General features: G+C 53.5%; 6 pseudogenes; all 6 read right to left on the reverse strand.

The window, feature by feature from the left end:
* Positions 1–196: 196 nt before the first annotated feature.
* LOC149349331 (uncharacterized) lies at positions 197–1564 on the reverse strand (annotated as a pseudogene).
* A 602-nt stretch (positions 1565–2166) lies between these two features.
* Positions 2167–3362, reverse strand: LOC149349332 (uncharacterized; annotated as a pseudogene).
* A 242-nt stretch (positions 3363–3604) lies between these two features.
* LOC149349333 (uncharacterized) lies at positions 3605–4954 on the reverse strand (annotated as a pseudogene).
* A 48-nt stretch (positions 4955–5002) lies between these two features.
* LOC149349334 (uncharacterized) lies at positions 5003–6345 on the reverse strand (annotated as a pseudogene).
* A 70-nt stretch (positions 6346–6415) lies between these two features.
* Positions 6416–9221, reverse strand: LOC149349335 (uncharacterized; annotated as a pseudogene).
* Positions 9222–9372: 151 nt separating this feature from the next.
* LOC149349336 (uncharacterized) lies at positions 9373–11528 on the reverse strand (annotated as a pseudogene).
* Between the last annotated feature and the right edge of the window lie 2593 nt (positions 11529–14121).

Genomic DNA, 14121 nt, shown 5'->3' on the forward strand with positions numbered 1-14121 from the left:
AGGTTGCCAAGCGTGCCGGCTCCAAATCCTACATAGCCAGAGCGCAGCGGGTTTAATTAGGCTTGGTTGTAGTCACTTGGCTCCTGTTGCTCGAAGAAGTTTGTTGGGTCGCAGTCAATGGAAACAGTGTCCGACTGAAGTTTCGCAACATTGACAAACGGTAATCCACTTTTGTCGATGGTGGTCGACACTGCGGTCACTTTCCCACCACGCGTGGCCGATGAAAAAGGCTCGATGTGACAAGAGGACATCGCCTGTCTGGACGGGCCGAGCACAGCCGAGGTTCCGAGCGTAACAAGACCCGCATGTGCAACAGTAGCGTGATGCGCATGTTGGCAAGCGTGCCGATTCCTAATCCCACATAGCCACAGCGCAGCGGGTTGAAGTAGGCTTGGTTGTAGTCACGTGGCTCCTGTTGCTCGAAGAAGATTGTTGGGTCGCAGTCAATGGAAACAGTGTCCGACTGAAGTTTCGAAACATTGAAAACCGGTGATCCACTTTTGTCGACGGTGGTCGACACGATGGTCACCTCATGACCGCGCGCTGCCAACGAAAAGGCTCGATGAGGCAAGAGGACATCGCCTCTCCGGTTGGGCCGAACACAGCCGAGGTTCCGAGCGTAAAAATGACCTGCATGTGCAACAGTAGTGTCAGGCGAATGTCGGCAAGCGTGCCGGCTCCAAATCCGACGTAGCCAAAGGGAAGCGGGTTTTACTAAGCTTGGTTGTAGTCACGCGGCTCCTGTTGCTCGAAGAAGATTGTTCGGTCGCAGACAATGGAAACAGCGTCCGAGTGAAGCTTGGAAACGTTGACAACCTGTGATCCACTTTTGTCGACGGTGGTCGACAACGCAGTCACCTTCCAACCGCGCGTGGCAAATGAAAAAGTCTTGATGAGACAAGAGGTCTTCCCCTCTCCGGTTGGGCTGAGCAGAACCGAGGTTCCGAGCGTAAATAAGACCCGCATGTGCAACAGTAGCGTGAGGCGCATGTCGGCAAGCGTGCCGGCTCCAAATCCCACGTAGCCAAAGTGCAGTGGATTTAAGTAGGCTTCGTTGTCGTCACGTGGCTCCTGTTGCTGGAAGAAGATTGTTGAGTCGCAGTCAATAGAATCACTGTCCGACAAAAGTTTCGAAACATTGAAAACTGGTGATCCACTTTTGTCGACGGTGGTCGACACGATGGTCACCTCATGACCGCGCGCGGCCGATGAAAAAGGCTCGATGAGGCAAGAGGACATCGCCTCTCCGGTTGGGCCGAGCACAGCCGAGGTTCCGAGCGTAAAAAAGACCTGCATGTGCAACAGTATTGTGAGGCGCATGTAGGCAAGCGTGCCGGCTCCAAATGCGACGTAGCCAAAGCGAAGCGGGTTTTATTAGGCTTGGTTGTAGTCACGTGGCTCCTGTTGCTCGAAGATTGTTGGTCGTAGACAATGGAATCGGTGTCCGAGTGAAGCTTGGAAACGTTGATAACTGGTGATCTACTTTTGTCGACGGTGGTCGACACTGCGGTCACTTTCCAACCGCGCGTGGCCAAGGAAAAGGCTCGATAAGGCAAGAGGACATCGCCTGTCTGGACGGGCCGAGCCCAGCCGAGGTTCCGAGCGTAAAAAAGAACCGCATGTGCAACAGCACCGCGATGCGCATGTTGGCAAGCGTGCCGGTTCGAAATCCCACATAGCCAAAGCGCAATGGGTTTAAGTAGTCTTGGTTGTCGTTGCGTGGCTCCTGTTGCTGGGTCGCAGACAATGGAATCAGTGTCGGAGTGAAGCTTGGAAACGTTGGTGATCGGTGATCCGCTCTTCTCGACAGTGGTCGACACGGCGGTGACCTTCCAACCGTGCTTGGCCGATGAAAGTCTCGATGAGGCAAGAGGACATCGCCTGTCCAGTCGGGCCGAGCACAGCCGATGTTCTGAGCATAAAAAAAGACCTGCCTGTGCAACAGTAGCGTGAGGCGCATGTCAGCAAGCGTGCCGGCTCCAAATCCCACATAGCCAAAACGCAGCGCGTTTAATAAGGCTTGGTTGTAGTCACGTGGCTCCTGTTGCTCGTAGATTTTGGGTCGCAGACAACGGAAACAGTGTCCGAGTCAAGCTTCGAAACGTTGATAACCGGTGATCCACTTATGTCGTCCGTCACGGCGGTCACCTTCCAACCGCACGCGGCTCATGCAAAAGGCTCGATGAGGTAAGAGGACTTCGCCTGTCCAGTCGGGCCGAGCACAGCCGAGGTTCCGAGCGTAAAAAAGACCTGCCTGTGCAACAGTAGCGTGAGGCGCATGTCGGCAAGCATGCCGGCTCCAAATCCCACGCAGCCAAAGCGAACCGGGTTTTAGTAGGCTTCGTTGTAGTCACGTGGCACCTGTTGCTCGAAGAAGATTGTTGGGTCGTAGACAATGGAATCGGTGTCCGAGTGAAGCTTGGAAACGTTGATAACCGGTGATCTACTTTTGTCGACGGTGGTCGACACGGCGGTCACTTTCCAACCGCGCGTGTCCGATGAAAAATGGCCTGGCTTAGCTTATGGTTAAGCCTAGGATGCGAAGCATACGGAATTGGTCGTGGAAGGCTGCCGTCTAGCTGCATACTGTGCACGTTGCTTGGCAAGCCGTACTTCTCGTTCTTCTCCCGTTCCCGTGGCTCTTTGTAACTTCCGCTTTGCTGTCTGGCGAGCCGCCCGCTCCCTGGCCGACATCTCGCTGCTCAACTGACTCAACGAGTGCGTCGCCTTGTGTAAAAGTGCGTGACATCAGTATCTCCTAGTTGTAGGAACGGGAGTTAGGCCACCGGTGGAGGCTGCACGTCCGCAAGCGAGCGCACGAGGCCCCAGCTTTAACAGCTGTTGTGACGTCATAAAACGTGGTGCGCCGATGAAGGTCAAGTGGTAGCTACGCGACCGTGCGCGGCGCAGCAAGGAAGAGCTCGGTTGTGCGGCTAGTATGCTTCGCATAAAAGGCTCGATGAGGCAAGAGGACATCGACTGTCTGGACGGGCCGAGCACAACCGAGGCTCCAAGCGTAAAAAAGACCCGCATGTGCAACAGTAGCGTGATACGCATTTTGGCAAGCGCGCCGCCTCCAAATCGCAAGTAGCCAAAGCGCAGTGGGTTTAACTAGGCTCTGTTGCAGTCACGTGGCTCCTATTGCTCGAAGAAGATTGTTGGGTCCCAGACAATGGAACAGTGTCCGAGTGAAGCTTCTAAACGTTGATAAACGGTGATTCACTTTTGTCGACGGTGGTCGACACGGCGGTCACCTTCCAACTGCGCGCGGCCCATGCAAAAGGCTCGATGAGGCAAGAGCACTTCGCCTGTCCGGTCGGGCCAAGACAAGCCGCGGTTCCGAGCTTAAAAAAGACCCGCATGTGAACAGTAGCGCGTGACGCATATCCGCAAGCGTGCCGGCTCCAAATCCCACGTAGCCAAAGCGCAGTGGGTTTAAGTAGTCTTCGTTGTCGTCACGTGGCTCCTGTTGCTGGAAGAAGACTGTTGAGTCGCAGACAATGGAATCAGTGTCCGAGTGAAGCTTGGAAACGTTGGTAACCGGTGATCCGCTCTTGTCGACGGTGGTCAACACGGCGGTTACCTTCAAACCACGCGCGGCCGATCAATAAGGCTCGATGAGGCAAGAGGAGATCGCCTGTCCAGTCGGGCCGAGCACAGCCGAGGTTACGAGCGGAAAAAAGACCTCACAGTGCAAAAGCAGCGTGAGGCGCATGTTGGCAGGCGTGCCGGCTCCAAATCCCACGTAGCCAAAGCGAAGTGGGTTTTTTTAGGCTTGGTTGTAGTCACGTGGCTCCTGTTGCTCGAAGAAGATTGTTGCGTCGCAGACAATGGAATCAGTGTCCGAGTGAAGCTTGGAAACGTTGATAACCGTTGATCTCCTTTTGTCGATGGTGGTCGACATGGCGGTCACCTTCCAACCGCGCGCGGCTGACGAAAAGGGCTCGATGAGGCAAGAGGACATCGCCTGTCTGGAGGGACCGAGCACAGCTGAGGTTCCGAGCGTAAAATTGACCTGCATTTGCAACAGTAGTGTGAGGCGCATGTCGGCAAGCGTGCCGGCTCCAAATCCGACGTAGCCAAAGGGAAGCAGATTTAAGTAGGCTTGGTTGTATTCACGTGGCTCTTGTTGCTCGAAGAAGATTGTTGGGTCGCAGACAATGGAAACAGCGTCCGAGTGAAGCTTGGAAACGTTGACAACCTGTGATCCACTTTTGTCGACGGTGGTCGACACGGCGGTTACCTTCCAAGCGCATGCGGCCCATGGAAAATGCTCGATGAGGCAAGAGGACTTCACCTGTCCGGTTGGGCTGAGCAGAACCGCGGTTCTGAGCGTAAAAAAGACCCGCATGTGCAGCAGTAGCGTGAGCCGCATGTCGGCAAGCGTGACGGCTCCAAATCCCACTTAGCAAAAGCGCAGCGTGTTTAAGTACGCTTGGTTTTAGTCACGTGGCTCCTGTTGCTCGAAGAAGATTGTAAGGTCTCAGACAATGGAATCAGTGTCCGAGTGAAGCTTGGAAACGTTGATAACCGGTGATACGCTCTTGTAGACGGTGGTCGACTTGGCGGTCACCTTCAAACCGCGCGCGGCCGATGAAAAAAGCTAGATGAGGCAAGAGGACATCGCCTGGCCGCTCGGGCCGAACACAGCCGAGGTTCCGAGAGTAAAAAAGACCCGCATGTGCAGCAGTAGCGTGAGGCGCATGTCGGCAAGCATGCCGGCTCCAAATCCCACTTAGCGAAAGTGCAGCGAGTTTAAGTACGCTTGGTTGTAGTCACGTGGCTCCTGTTGCTCGAAGGAGATTGTTGGGTCGCAGACAATGGAATCAGTGACCGAGTGAAGCTTGGAAACGTTGATAACCGGTGATCCGCTCGTGTAGATGGTGGTCGACACGGCGTTCAGTTTCCAAACCCGCGTGGCCAATGAAAAAGGCTCGATGAGGCAAGAGGACATCGCGTGTCTGGAGGGACCGAGCACAGCGGAGGCTCCGAGCGTAAAAAAGACCCGCATGTGCAACTGTAGCGTGAGGCGCATGTCAGCAAGCGGGCCGGCTCCAAATCCCACGTAGCCAAAGCGCAGCGGGTTTAAGTGGGCTTGGTTGTAGTCACGTGCCTCCTGTTGCTCGAAGATTGGTGGGTCGCAGACAATGGAATCAGTGTCCGAGTGATGCTTCGGAACGTTGATAACCGGTGATCCGCTCATGTCGACGGTGGTCGACACGGCAGTCACCTTCCGACCGCGCGCGGCCGATGAAAAGGGCTCGATGAGGCAAGAGGACATCGCCCGTCTGGAGGGACCGAGCACAGCTGAGGTTCCGAGCGTAAAATTGACCTGCATTTGCAACAGTAGTGTGAGGCGCATGTCGGCAAGCGTGCCGGCTCCAAATCCGACGTAGCCAAAGGGAAGCGGGTTTTAGTAGGCTCGGCTGTAGTCACGTGGCTCCTGTTTCTCGAAGAAGATTGTTGGGTCGCACAGAATGGAATCGGTGTCCGAGTGACGCTTGGAAACGTTGATAACCGGTGAACTACTTTTGTCGACGGTGGTCGACATGGCGTTCAGTTTCCAACCCCGCGTGGCCAATGCAAAAGGCTCGATGAGGCAAGAGGACATCGCCTGTCTGGAGGGACCGAGCACAGCGGAGGCTCCGAGCGTAAAAAAGACCCGCATGTGAAACAGTAGCGTGAGGCGCATGTCAGCAAGCGGGCCGGCTCCAAATCCCACGTAGCCAAAGCGCAGCGGGTTTAAGTGGGCTTGGTTGTAGTCACGTGCCTCCTGTTGCTCGAAGATGGGTGGGTCGCAGACAATGGAATCAGTGTCCGAGTGATGCTTCGGAACGTTGATAACCGGTGATCCGCTCTTGTCGACGGTGGTCGACACGGCAGTCACCTTCCGACCGCGCGCGGCCGATGAAAAGGGCTCGATGAGGCAAGAGGACATCGCCTGTCTGGAGGGACCGAGCACAGCTGAGGTTCCGAGCGTAAAATTGACCTGCATTTGCAACAGTAGTGTGAGGCGCATGTCGGCAAGCGTGCCGGCTCCAAATCCGACGTAGCCAAAGGGAAGCGGGTTTTAGTAGGCTCGGCTGTAGTCACGTGGCTCCTGTTTCTCGAAGAAGATTGTTGGGTCGCATAGAATGGAATCGGTGTCCGAGTGAAGTTTGGAAACGTTGATAACCGGTGAACTACTTTTGTCGACGGTGGTCGACATAGCGGTCACTTTCCAACCGCGCGTGGCCGATGAAAAAGGCTCGATGAGGAGGACTCCACCTGTCTGGTCTGGCCGAGCATAGCCGAGGTTCCGAGCTTAAAAAACACCCGCATGTGCAACAGTAGCGTGAGGCGCATGTCGGCAAGCATGCCGGCTTCATGTCCCACGTAGCCAAAGTGCTGCGGCTTTAATAAGGCTTGGTTGTAGTCACGTGGCACCTGTTGCTCGTAGAAGATTGGTGGGTCGCAGACAATGGAATCAGTGTCCGAGTGAAGCTTGGAAACGTTGGTAACCGGTGATCCACTTTTGTCGACGGTGGCCGACACGGCGGTCACTTTCCAACCGCACGCGGCCCATGCAAGAAGCTCGATGAGGCAAGAAGACTTCGCCTGTCCGGTCGTGCCAAGCACAGCCGAGGTTCCGAAATTAAAAAAGACCCGCATGTGCAACAGTAGCGCGAGGCGCATATCCGCAAGCGTGCCGGCTCCAAATCCTACGTAGCCAAAGCGCAGTGGGTTTAAGTAGTCTTCGTTGTCGTCACGTGGCTCCTGTTGCTGGAAGAAGATTGTTGAGTAGCAGACAATGGAATCAGTGTCCGAGTGAAGCTTGGAAACGTTGGTAACGGGTGATCCGCTCTTCTCGACGGTGGCCGACACGGCGGTGACCTTCCAACCGTGCTTGGCCGATGAAAAAGTCTCGATGAGGCAAGAGGACATCGCCTGTCCAGTGGGGCCGAGCACAGCCGAGGTTCCGAGCATAAAAAAGGCCTGCCTGTGCAACAGTAGCGTGAGGCGCATGTCATCAAGCATGCCGGCTCTAAATCCCACGTAGCCAAAACGCAGCGCGTCTAATAAGGCTTGGTTGCAGTCACGTGGCTCCTGTTGCTCGTAGAAGATTGTTGGGTCGCAGACAATGGAAACAGTGTCCGAGTGAAGCTTGGAAACGTTGATAACCGGTAATCCACTTATGTCGTCCGTCACGGCGGTCACCTTCCAACCGCACGCGGCCCATGCAAAAGGCTCGATGAGGCAAGAGGACTTCGCCTGTCCGGTCGAGACGAGCACAGCCGAGGTTCCGAGCGTAAAATTAACCTTCATGTGCAACAGTAGCGTGAGACGCATGTCGGCAAGCGTGCCAGCTCCAAATCCCACGTAGCCAATGCGCAGCGGATTTAATAAGGCTTGGTTGTAGTCACGTGGCTCCTTTTGCTCGTAGAAGATTGTTGGGTCGCAGACATTGGAAACAGTGTCCGACTGAAGCTTGGAAACGTTATAACCTGTGATCCACTTTTGTCGACGGTGGCCGACACGGCGGTCACCTTCCAACCGCACGCGGCCCATGCAAAATCCTCGATGAGGCAAGAGGACTTCGCCTGTCCGGTCGTGCCAAGCACAGCCGAGGTACCGAGCTTGAAAAAGACCTGCATGTGTGACAGTAGCGTGAGGCGCATGTCGGCAAGCGTGCCGGCTCCAAATCCCACAGCCAAAGCGCAGCGGGTTTAAGTAGGCTCTGTTGTAGTCACGTCGCTCCTGTTGCTCGAAGAAGATTGTTCGGTCCCAGACAATGCAAACAGTGTCCGAGTGAAGCTTGTAAACGTTGATAACCGGTGATCCACTTTTGTCGATGGTGGTCGACACGATGGTCACCTCATGACCGCGCGCGGCCGATGAAAAAGGCTCGATGAGGCAAGAGGACATCGCCTCTCCGGTTGGGCGGAGCACAGCCGAGGTTCCGAGCATAAAAATGACCTGCATGTTCAAGAGTAGTGTGAGGCGCATGTCGGCAAGTGTACCGGCTCCAAATCCGACATAGCCAAAGGCAAGCGGATTTTAGTAGGCTTGGTTGTAGTCACGTGGCTCCTGTAGCTCGGAGAAGACTGTTGGGTCGCAGACAATGGAATCGGTGTCCCCGTGAAGCTTGGAAACGTTGATAACCGGTGATCTAATTTTTTCGACGGTGGTCGACATTGCGGCCACTTTCCAACCGCGCGTGGCCGTTGAAAAAGGCTCGATGAGGCTAGAGGACATCGCCTGTCTGGACGGGCCGAGCACAGCCGAGGTTCCGAGCGTAAAAAACACCCGCATGTGCAACAGTAGCGTCATGCGCATGTTGGCAAGCGTGCCGGTTCCAAATCCCACATAGCCAAAGCGCAGTGGTTTTAAGTAGGCTCTGTTGTAGTCACGTCGCTCCTGTTGCTCGAAGAAGATTGTTGGGTCCCAGACAATGCAAACAGTGTCCGAGTGAAGCTTGTAAACGTTGAGAGCCGGTGATCCACTTTTGTCGATGGTGGTCGACGCGGCGGTCACCTTCCAACCGCACGCGGCCCATGCAAAATTCTCGATGAGGCAAGAGGACTCCGCCTGCCAGGTCAGGCCGAGCACCGCCGAGGTTCCGAGCTTAAAAAAGACCCGCATGTGCAACAGTAGCGTGAGGCGCATGTCGGCAAGCGTGCCGGCTCCATATCCCACGTAGCCAAAGCGCGGCGGCTTTAATAAGGCATGCTGGGAGTCACGTGGCACCTGTTGCTCGCAGAAGATTGGTGGGTCGCAGACAATGGAATCAGTGTTCGAGTGAAGCTTGGAAACGTTGAAAACCGGTGATCCGTTCTTGTCGACGGTGGTCGACACGGCGGTCACCTTCCCACCGCGCGCGGCCGATGAAAAGGGCTCTATGAGGCAAGAGGGCATCGTCTATCCGGTCGGGATGAGCACAACAGAGGTTCCGAGCGTAAAATTGACCCCCATGTGCGACAGTAGCGTGAGGCGCATGTCGGCAGGCGTGCCGGCTCCAAATCCCACGTAGCCAAAGCGCAGCGGGTTTCAGTGGGCTTGGTTGTAGTCACGGGGCTCCTGTTGCTCGAAGATTGTTGGGTCGCAGACAATGGAATCAGTGGTCGAGTGAAGCTTGGAAACGTTGAAAACCGGTGATCCGTTCTTGTCGACGGTGGCCGACACGGCGTCACCTTCCCACCGCGCGCGGCCGATGAAAAGAGCTCAATGAGTCAAGAGGGCATCACCGGTCCGGTCGGGATGAGCACAGCCAAGGTTCCGAGCGTAAAATTGACCTGCGTGTGCAACGGTAGCGTGATGCGCATGTTGGCAAGCGTGCCGGCTCCAAATCCTACGTAGCCAAAGCGCAGTGGGTTTAAGTAGGCTTCGTTGTCGTCACGTGGTTCCTGTTGCTGGAAAAAGATTGTTGAGTCGCAGACAATGGAATCAGTGTCCGAGTGAAGCTTGGAAACGTTGGTAACCGGTGATCCGCTCTTCTCGACGGTGGTCGACACGGCGGTGACCTTCCAACAGTGCTTGGCCGATGAAAAAGTCTCGATGAGGCAAGAGGACATCGCCTGTCCAGTGGGGCCGAGCACAGCCGAGGTACCGAGCTTAAAAAAGACCCGCATGTGCGACAGTAGCGTGAGGCGCATGTCGGCAAGCGTGCCTGCTCCAAATCCCACAGCCAAAGCGCAGCGGGTTTAAGTAGGCTCTGTTGTAGTCACGTGGCTCCTGTAGCTCGGAGAAGACTGTTGGGTCGCAGACAATGGAATCGGTGTCCCCGTGAAGCTTGGAAACGTTGATAACCGGTGATCTACTTTTTTCGACGGTGGTCGACACTGCGGTCACTTTCCAACCGCGCGTGGCCGTTGAAAAAGGCTCGATGAGGTTAGAGGGCATCGCCTGTCCGGTCGGGATGAGCACAGCCGAGGTTCCGAGCGTAAAATTGACCTGCGTGTGCAACAGTAGCGTGATGCGCATGTTGGCAAGCGTGCCGGTTCCAAATCCCACATAGCCAAAGCGCAGTGGTTTTAAGTAGGTTCTGTTGTAGTCACGTCCCTCCTGTTGCTCGAAGAAGATTGTTGGGTCCCAGACAATGCAAACAATGTCCGAGTGAAGCTTGTAAACGTTGATAACCGGTGATCCACTTTTGTCGATGGTGGTCGACGCGGCGGTCACCTTCCAACCGCACGCGGCCCATGCAAAAGGCTCGATGAGGCAAGAGGACTCCGCCTGTCAGGTCGGGCCGAGCACCGTCGAGGTTCCGAGCTTAAAAAAGACCCGCATGTGCAACAGTAGTGTGAGGCGCATGTCGGCAAGCGTGCCGGCTCCAAATCCCACGTAGCCAAAGCGCAGCGGGTTTAAGTAGGCTTGGTTGTAGTCACGTGGCTCCTGCTGCTCGAAGAAGATTGTTGGGTCGCAGACAATGGAATCGGTGTCCCGGTGAAGCTTGGAAACGTTGCTAACCGGTGATCTACTTTTGTCGACGGTGGTCGACAGTGCGGTCACCTTCCAACCGCACGCGGCCCATGCAAAATGCTCGATGAGGGAAGAGGACTCCGCCTGTCAGGTCGGGCCGAGCACCGCCGAGGTTCCGAGTTTAAAAAAGACCCGCATGTGCACAAGTAGCGTGAGGCGCATGTCGGCAAGCGTGCCGGCTCCATATCCCACGTAGCCAAAGCGCAGCATCTTTAATAAGGCTTGGTTGTAGTCACGTGGCATCTGTTGATCGTAGAAGATTGGTGGGTCGCAGACAATGGAATCAGTGTCCAAGTGAAGCTTGGAAACGTAGATAACCGGTGATCCGTTCTTGTCGACGGTGGTCGACACGGCGGTCACCTTCCCACCGCGCGCGGCCGATGAAAAGGGCTCTATGAGGCGAGAGGACATCGCCTGTCCGGTCGGGAGGAGCACAGCCGAGGTTCCGAGCGTAAAATTGACCTGCGTGTGCAACAGTAGCGTGAGGCGCATGTCGGCAAGTGTGCCGGCTCCAAATCCCAGGTAGCCAAAGTGCAGCGGGTTTAAGTAGGCTTGGTTGTAGTCACGTGGCTCCTGTTGCTCGAAAAAGATTGTTGGGTCGCAGTCAATGGAAACAGTGTCCGACTGAAGTTTCGAAACATTGACAGCCGGTGATCCACTTTTGTCGAGGGTGGTCGACACGATGGTCACTTCATGACCGCGCGCGGCTGATGAAAAAGGCTCGATGAGGAAGAGGACATCGCCTCTCCGGTTGGGCGGAGCACAGCCGAGGTTCCGAGCATAAAAATGACCTCCATGTGCAACAGTAGTGTGAGGCGCATGTCGGCAAGCGTGCCGGCTCCAAATCCGACATAGCCAAAGGGAAGCGGATTTTAGTAGGCTTGGTTGTAGTCACGTGGCTCCTGTTGCTCGAAGAAGATTGTTGGGTCGCAGACAATGGAATCGGTGTCCCGGTGAAGTTTGGAAACGTTGATTACCGGTGATCTACTTTTGTCGACGGCGGTCGACACTGCGGTCACTTTCCAACCGCGCGTGGCCGATGAAAAAGGCTCGATGAGGCTAGAGGACATCGCCTGTCTGGACGGGCCGAGCAAAGCCGAGGTTCCGAGCATAAAAGGCCCGCATGTGCAACAGTAGCGTGATGCGCATGTTGGCAAGCGTGCCGGTTCTAAATCCCACATAGCCAAAGGGCAATCAATCAATCAATCAGTTTATTCTGCACTGCAAAGATATTTTACAGATGCAGGCCTGCCGAAGCCTCATTGGGCTTGTATGGCTGCGCCTGGCAGGTAGCGGCAAGTCGCGTGCGGCGCTTTACAAACTAATATTAGCAGAAAGCAATAGAAAAATAGGAGCAGCAAAAAAAACGTTGAAACACATCACACTTCACAGTTAACTGGAAAAAACGCTGAATCTACTAAACTACACGAACAACAAATGTATATCAGGCAATGTAGGCGATGAAAGTCCAGAAATATGACCGTGAAAGGAACGACGAGACAAAACAGGCGATAAATAATACCTAAAAACGAAGTTAAAGGTCAGATGAAAACAGATGAGCGCAATAGTTTTTTTAGTTTATAATTTGTACTAACAGAAAATGCGCTTGACGACAACACATTTAGTGACGAAGGAACATAGAATGCACGAGTTCTTTTACCATAGCGGGTGGAGCAGCGGGGAATACTATATCTCTCTTTTGGTCTGAGAGTTCTACTCGGAACATACTCAACTTTATACGCACTTTCCCAAAAATGTTTGAGCACAACCGTTTCAAATAAGAAAGCATTAAAGTTTGGGAGCCTTAGAAAACTAAAAACATCACATTCCTTTCGAAGGTGTAAATCGTAAACACTGTTTTTTAAGATTGAGCGCAATATGGAGTTCAGTCTGTTTTGCCAACGTAGCGCACAATGCCCATAAACTGTTATGCCACACCTTAAAACACTGTAACCCAAGGCATGAATTATTACTTTTCTAACGGAAAAAGGCATGTAGTATCTAATATTGAACAGCAGGCAAGAAAGAGCCCGTAATTTCTGACAAACATGGTGAAGGTGAGAATTCTAAGATAAGTCACTATCAAACAGCAAACCGAGATATTTTACACGGGACGCATAAACCAGAGGTGTACAGGAGCACGGGGCACAATCAGAAGTATGTAAAAGTAAAGACCGGTCAAGCGTCAACTTCTTTAAAGGGTTACAGAAGCATATCAGATTTGTTTTGGATATGTTAACATTGATAGATTGTGGGCGAACCAGTCCATAACTTTTGTTGAAGTGCTTTGAAGATCATTGATAGCATCAGAAAAGTTCTTTGCACAGGAAATGATAACGGTGTCATCAGCATATTGAAACAAACGACCGGGAACTGTGTCAACAAGATTATTTACAAAGAGATTAAATAGCAAAGGGCTCAGAATGGACCCTTGGGGGTCACCCGTGTTGATATCAGTACAACTGCTGCGAAAATTGGCGACTGAGACTAGCTGCCGTCTGTTCTGTAAGAAATTAGTAAGCAGTAACAAAAACAAGCCTCTAAATTCTAACATATGAAGTTTAGTTAAGAGCAGGCTATGACAAACACTGTCAAAAGCTTTACTCACGTATAACAGTACGTTTTGCTGGGCTAGTTGGTGGGCTAGTTTGCAGGGCTAGTTGGACGGAAGTGTTTGCTGGCGCTACCTGCCCAGGGCCAAGAAAGATTTTTTACCGTATGATTCGGCTCAGTCTAAAACTGTCAAGAGGGCTATCGCCACCCTTTCTATGGAATCAGCACTCCTCAAGTCGTGCTCTCACATGATGCGGGAGAGCTTCGAGGGCGAGGTGAATAGACTGCGTAAAGCAGGGTTCCCTGACCACGTCTTGGCTGCCGTAACCGAGGCATTGCTGCAGAAACTTAAGGGCAAGCCAAAGGGGAAACGGAGGAAAGAACCTTTCGGTGAAGCCAGACCAGTGGTGATACCGTATATGCACAAGGTGTCCCACAATTTAAAACGAGTTGGCAATAAGTACGGAGTCCCCATGGTCTTCTCCGCCCCCTGCAAATTGGCAAAGATGTGCCCCAAGATTAGCAGCGGTGCGAAAGCCACATTTGGGTGTGGGAAGAAGCACTCAAAGCCCTACGTAAGGTGTGCCACGGGAGTGGTCTACGAGATCCCCCTTACATGTGGCAAAGTGTACGTCGGTCAGACCGGACGCTGCGTCAACGAGCGTGCCGGGGAACACAGAAGGTCCTTAGCGAACGCATCGGTTTCGTTCGAAAACCTTCCCGCCCATTGCCGCTCTTGCATTGATGAAAATAAAAAGCACTGTGCACCACGACTTGAAGAGATTAAAATTCTAACCAGAAGTAAAGATAGATTAGCTCGCGAACTGGCAGAAGCCTTTTTTATCAAAGAGAGGGGTGGCATGTGCGTCAGCACCACTTCTATCTCCCTACGAGGAAGTGAGCACAGATTGTTGAAAAATACGCGATTATGAGAAGTTATCGTCCGTGTGTGTGTGGGTGTTGTTGCCATGTGGGAAATGCGCATGCGTTCACCTTCTTCGGGCTATATATATGCTACGTGTGGCTTTCAATAAACTTAGTTGGAGTCAGCGCCCGTCCTGTCCGTCTTTCTGTGTGGTTTGTGTACAAAATAGCGCTGTTTTTTCTTTC

The sequence above is a fragment of the Amblyomma mixtum genome, chromosome 3 (genome assembly GCF_055824585.1).
Source record: "Amblyomma mixtum isolate Tamu chromosome 3, ASM5582458v1, whole genome shotgun sequence".
NCBI classification, from domain to species: domain Eukaryota; kingdom Metazoa; phylum Arthropoda; class Arachnida; order Ixodida; family Ixodidae; genus Amblyomma; species Amblyomma mixtum.